The sequence below is a fragment of the Prionailurus viverrinus genome, chromosome D1 (assembly GCF_022837055.1).
Source record: "Prionailurus viverrinus isolate Anna chromosome D1, UM_Priviv_1.0, whole genome shotgun sequence".
Taxonomy (NCBI): domain Eukaryota; kingdom Metazoa; phylum Chordata; class Mammalia; order Carnivora; family Felidae; genus Prionailurus; species Prionailurus viverrinus.
In genome coordinates this window covers 40,600,581-40,607,129 of record NC_062570.1, presented here as the reverse complement: position 1 = coordinate 40,607,129, position 6,549 = coordinate 40,600,581, and positions in this window count along the sequence as shown.

Sequence of the window (6,549 nt, the reverse complement as noted above, 5' to 3'; positions counted from 1 at the left end):
TTACTTTGGTATCAAGAACACAAAAGACAGTGGTGATCCTCTGCAGAGAGCGGGCCTGATGTGAGGTGCAACCAGGGTGGCGCCCCAATAAGCTCTCACCAGAGTCAGGCCAGGCAATGCCGACTCTCCATTTTTTCAAGAGAAGTCGGATGTCAATATTTTTATTCATATTTCCAACTTTGGGCATTCCATTAAAATATTTAGAAAATACCTTCTGAGCCATAATTCTGCAGTCAGTTAAAACTGGTTTCATTCCGGGACGCCTGGGTGGCTCAGTTGGCGAAGCGTGGGACTGTAGCTCAGGTCATAATCTTGCAGTTTGTGGGTTTGAGCCCTGTGTCGCATTCTGTACTGACAGCATGGAGCCTGCTTTGGATTCTCTGTCTCCCCCTCGCTCTGCCCATCCCCTCCTCTCACTATATCTCTCTCTCTCTCTCTCATTAATAATAATAATAATAATAATAGATACATTTAAAAAAACCTGGTTTGGGGGTGCCTGGGTGGCTCAATCAGTTAAGTATCTGACTTCAGCTCAGGTCATGATCTCGCAGCTCGTGAGTTCGAGCCCCGCATCAGGCTCTGTGCTGACAGCTCAGAACCTGGAGCCTGCTTTGGATTCTGTGTCTTTCTCTCTCTGTCCCTTCCCAGCTCACACTGTGTCTCTCTCTCTCTCAAAAACAAATAAACATTAAAAAAATTTAAAAACAAAACCAACCTGGTTTCATTCCCTGAAGAAATGGACCCTACCTCTTAGTAACCTGCCATATTCCTGGATGGATAAAACACACTAACTTGAGCATGAAATGAGAATATCTGTGGTATCTAAAGGGTATTTAATATGTGTCCAACCGCTTCCTCTCCTTCCCATTATAAAACAATATTTGTGTGGTAGAAAAAAAAACCAATGATAGGGTTTCCATCTCTTTCTTACTCCTTTCTGAGAAGGCTGAATCCCTTCCTCCAGTTGGAGAACAGGCAAGAAAAAAAAACACTTGAGTCTTTGCTGATGAGGGGGATGGGAGGGAAGTGAGCAGAGGCCTACATTTTTCTGTGCTCCAGAATGGACTCACAGACAGAAGAGTCTGGAGAAGAAGAGAAAGGTTGGAGCAAAGGGGAAAGAAAGACTATAGAGAGAGATTCAGGGCATTTGCTTAAGGGAAAGCAACTTTAGGAAAAGAGAAGGGAAGAATTTAAAGGAACCTTAAAATATTCCACCATGTAGTATATACATAACCCTCTGCTCTGTACACACGAGACCTAAAACAAAGACAAAAACATAAGTCAGAACCAAGAGTGCCCCTCAACGTATTTGTAGTCAGATCTGTGTTTTCTCTGAGAAGAGAATGAGGCAGTCAGGTTGGGTCACCTTAGGCTGTGCCACAAAGAACAGTCATGACTAAAGGTGACGAAGGTGTGCTGACCTCATTTTACCAACCGAGGACAGGAGGTCTGACAACGGGATAAGATATTTTGACCATAAAGGGATGTCATGGAAAACCCAGGTCTTAAGACCGGCTAGTGGGGAGGTGAGGGCAGAGGCGGTGGCCAGTGGTGGGGGAGGAGGTAAGGGTGCATGGTGCCTCCAGGCCCAGGCCAGCAGGTGCATGGTGGGGGGGGTGGTCAGCAGAGGCTTTATGCCGGGAATATATCTTCTTTTCAAGTTAGAAGTGGGACCTGGGTTGTCATTAGCCGTAATTTATCTTTAGAGCTACTCGAGGCTACAAGCTTTTCCTTCACTCTTAGTGTGTCAAAGCAGGTAAGACCCTGAGCATCACGTCCAACATAGTCGCTCCAAGGTTTGGAATTGAGAAGCATTTTTATGTGTGCAGTGGGCAGCATTTTTATGAGTACCAGTGAATTTGTAACTTCACTGGTTATACTTTTTCGTGCTTGTAGAATGTGGGTCTGGACATTCAATGCAGCAGCTAGCCTGCTCTGCTGAGTCTGTTCTCTTGTGAGCTTGGCTCACCCCAAACTCACAAGGTTGGATCCTGAGGAGATGTTTTTGAACTCGGGGAGGGTCACCTATCTCAGTGTGCTCATAAAGGTGAGAAAGGGAAGGAAGAGCAGAGGGCTCTGGAAATCTGGTTTTGCCCCTGGTGTCCCCACTGGCTCTCAATTCCTGGGCAGGTCAACTAATCTCCAGGGACCTCAGTGTAAAATGAGAATGTTCCTGTCTTTGCATCTGAGGATGGAATGAGATATAGATGTAAAAGCCCTCGAAAGTGTAATAATACCCCCAATTTACTTAGTGCTAACTTACGAGCCAGGCATTATATTGCTTCATTTCATCCTCTGATGGAAGCAATATTAGCCCTATTTTACACATGAGGAAACTGAGTAACATGGAGATTAAGCAGCTTGCCCAGGGCCACACATCTGATAGTCTGACTTCAGAGTTAAATACCACATGGTAGATCTCAGAGATATTATCCACAGGCAGACACTCATGGTCAGGACGAATCAGACTAACCTGGTTCTTAGCTCTCTGGCCTTGGCAAAGTTAGTTAATGTCTCTGTGCCTCAGTTTCCTCGTCTGTAAAATATGGATAATGAATTTCTCCACCTCAGAGGACTGTTTTTCGGTAATGCATAGGAAGTCATCACACATTATCCAGATGTGTCCAACAAATAACTGTTATTAGATGAAGCCCTGGCCAGGGAACATGGATGCAGAGGGAAAAAGAAGAGGTGTGGTAGAGGGCGACCATGGGAGGTCTGGGGACCCCACAAAAGCGCCAAACTTGTCTTGATTTCTCCTAATGCTGAAGGTCGGTGCTGGGTGCCAGAAGGATCCTGTGTAAAGGAATGGGGTCCGGGACCGATGGGCCGCAGGCATGTGTTAGATGAAAGAGCAGGCAATGAATTCTCAGGAACTTCAGCCAAGTGCTCATGTACTTCTCTGATGCCTGGGCCCTGGACGGAGAGTCCAGCCTCCTCTGAGGTTAGACCATTTTGCACATCTAGCTGTCCATGCCCTCAGTGATGGAGTCTGAGGGAGTCGACTAATTGACTGGTGGGTGGCAGTCCTCTGTCTCCTGCTTTTGATGGAACAGGTGATGACAGGCCCTTACAAACAAGCTGGATATCTATGTTCAATCTGCATCTTCAGTGACTCACAAAGCTTGGCTGGGATGGGTGGCTTTGGGGCCAAAGATACAGACGTTCTCACAGGGCACTATTGAGACCTTCTTCTCCAAGCATAGAAACAGACTCTAATCCACAATAAAGAAGCTTCAGCATGGCTGTGGACATTCGTTTAGGGACCAGGCCAAGCCAGGCCCTGGCAAATTAACTTGGGAGGAAAAAAAAAAAAATAGCTCAATTCTAGTTAAATGACCACAAGAAGAACCTAGAATGGATCACTCATATTTAAAATTCTGCCCTAGGCTGAGATTACTACTCACTGGCATTGGAGACAAAAGTACATTACTGGCTGAGGCCCTTGTGGGCTGATAGCGGCCAGTCTCTGGGGAAGAGGCCTGGGCTGATAACATCATCTTTGCAGGGCAGAATATTCTTTGGTAATGAAAGTGCTCCCAAGAGACAGGAGGCTGGTTACACATCCCAGCCAGCTGAGGCTCCAGGACCATCTGGTAGCACCTTTTCCCTGGGAGACAGAGTCGGCATTGGTCCCCGGGCCCTATTGTTCTTTCCGGTGTCTCCCTTCCCAAATAGCTTGTCTTTGGACTGATTTCCCTATGACTAGGTCCCCTTGTCCCCAGCTTTTAAGAACAAGCATGAAGATCCCCAAATAAATTTCCTTCTGTAACAGTTAAAACCATCAACATTGGTGTAGCTCTTACCCTGGAAGCTTTCTGCTTATGATTTGTAGCTTATAGTTATTTATCTTTTCTAGGAAAGTAATACTGTTCTGGTAAACATTAATCCATAAACAAAGAACTTCTAATAGAGCCAAAAATTAAACAACTTTAACTCTTTATATTTTTCCCCATAAATAACCTATTCTGGACAGTGTACGATAATAGAGAGGCACTGACCTGGTGTTCAGCAGACTCGTAGGGAAGGGTCAGCCCCTTCTGCTTGAACATTGAACTGTTAGGTTAGATTCAAGTCTGAAATGACCAGGGCAATACCTCTTGCTCTGAGGTTTGCCCTGAAGGGAACAGAAAAATCAGAAAAGGTAAAGATCATGCAACCATCAGTGGAGACAGAGCATTTGCATCTTTGACCCTGCCCTGCCCCACTAGGTCATTGGATCCCCCTACTGGTCTCTGCCGTGGGGGTGTGCTGGGTACCAGGAGGAAGACTGGCTGGAAGGTGGGGTTTTTTGTTGTTTTGTTTTCACTCTTTTGTGGTACAATATCTCTCTTTCCAGACTATTCTTCACTTCAGGAAAAGATTAGGACATCTTCCCATTGCTAAGCAGCAGTATATATATCTTCTAAGTGATCTATATAAAACCCATCTTTTTTAAAGCTGACAGAACCATTTTCTCCCAGAGTTCACCCCGCGTGACATCATCAAGCTTTCCCATCCTTCTCTTGAGGTGGAGAAGGATTCAGAGGTTGTAATACTCCCTATGCGAGAGCAAGACCACTGGCACCAGGTGTTGGAATAAGCCTAGATTCTAATTTTAGCTCTGAGATCCACTAGCTGGGCAACATCAGGCAGATTTCTTAACCTCTCTGGATCTCAGTTCCTTTACCATGCACAGTAATAGTATCCATCTCATAGAGATGTGAGGGTTCAATGAAAAGTCCATATGTCTCATGTGTCTAGCACACAATAAACACTCACTTTTGGCTGTGGCTGCTGTTCTTGTTTACAGTAATATTAAAAGGGCAAGTGGCTGTTTCAGCCATGTTGCAAACTGATTACCTACAGAAAATTTTGATTATGTTCTTTGTATATTTCATACTGTGGGAGCAAAAACCATTATGCATTCAATAAAAGAAATGGATTCTGTTAGACAGCTGGTTTACAGACTCATCTTGGCCACTCATCAGCCACCAACCTTGGCAAGTGACTTATCTCTGAGAGCCCGTTCCTGTCTTTTCCAGCTGGACCAATCATACCTGCCTCCCGGACCTCACGGAGCTTTACAAAGGGGACATGAGGTGATGTTTGTAAAGTGGTTTGGAAAAGGTTTCAAGTACTATCCAGATTGAAAGGTATTATTGTTGGGATGTGAGATGCTGAGCTCCTGTGAGCATATTTTGATTTGCATTTGGACTTGGGGGCAAGTGTAGGGAATACCAGTCCTGCTCATTTTTGTCACACTAGGACTCTCTGTAGGTGTCAACATGTTGATTTATTTTGTTGAGAAACCAGCTAGGAATCTTGAACCTCTCTCCTTTTTTTTGTCTCCCCTTCCTCCTCCAGGGTTTGATTTTTCTTCCCATATAGTTTCATTTCACTGTTGGCAGCCACTGTTGGTTTCACCTATTGTGAATCGAATCCTCTCACGTTAAGAGGCCATCAGCGGGGCGCCTGGGTGGCTCAGTCCGTTAAGTGTCCGACTTCAGCTCAGGTCACGATCTCACGGTCCGTGAGTTCGAGCCCCACGTCGGGCTCTGGGCTGATGGCCCAGAGCCTGGAGCTTGCTTCCAGTTCTGTGTCTCCCTCTCTTTCTGCCCCTCCCCCGTTCATGCTCTGTCTCTCTCTGTCTCAAAAATAAATAAACGTTAAAAAAAAAATTTAAAAAAAAGAGGCCATCAGCTTGGAACACCGAAGCCATCTCTTCTATGCTTGAAACAGTCAGCATGGGAACTGCTTTCTGTGGCAGACATCCTCTCTGTATTAGAAGGGAAGCCTGCAAAGTAGGGCAGGGTGCAGATGTCCGACAAACCCCTCCATGGATTTCACCACATGGGGACAAGTCCAGAGTCCTCAAGGTGGCTTTGAGGCCTACCTAGACCAGTTCCTACCCACTTCTCTGGCCCAGCCTAGCCTCCCAGCCCTGAGTTCACTCCTTCTGGGATGTCTTCTTAGTTTCTGGAATGTAATAACCCTCTCTCTCTCTCTCTTTTTTTTTTAATTTTTTTTTAAGTTTATTTATTTTTGAGAGAGACAGCACTAGCAGGGGAGGGGAAGAGAGAGAAAAGGAGAGAGACGTAGAATCTGAAATAGGCTCCAGGCTCTGAGCTGTCAGCACAGAGCCTGACGTGGGGCTTGAACTCATGGACTGTGAGATCATAACCTGAGCTGAGGTCAGAGATTTAACTGACTGAGCCACCCAGGTGCCCATAACCCTCTCTCTTAAATCAGGGGCCCCACTCCATCCCTTGGGCGTCCTAGCTTCAACCTCTGCACCATCATGACCTCTCTCTCTAGATTTGCTGTAGTCTGTCTTGTTGATAGTGGGGTGGATTCTGTTTTGGCTGAGGATGTGTGAGTCCTGGGGCATTTTTACCCTCCCTGGCAACAACCCTCCTTCTTCCCTTTCCCTCCCCTTTTAAGTAGACTATTTTTAATTTTTATTTATTTATTTATTATTTTAGAAGGTGGGGAAGAGGAGCAGAGGGAGAGAGAGAGAGAATCCTAAGCAGAATCTTCTTAGAGAAAATCCTTAGAGAATCCTAAGCC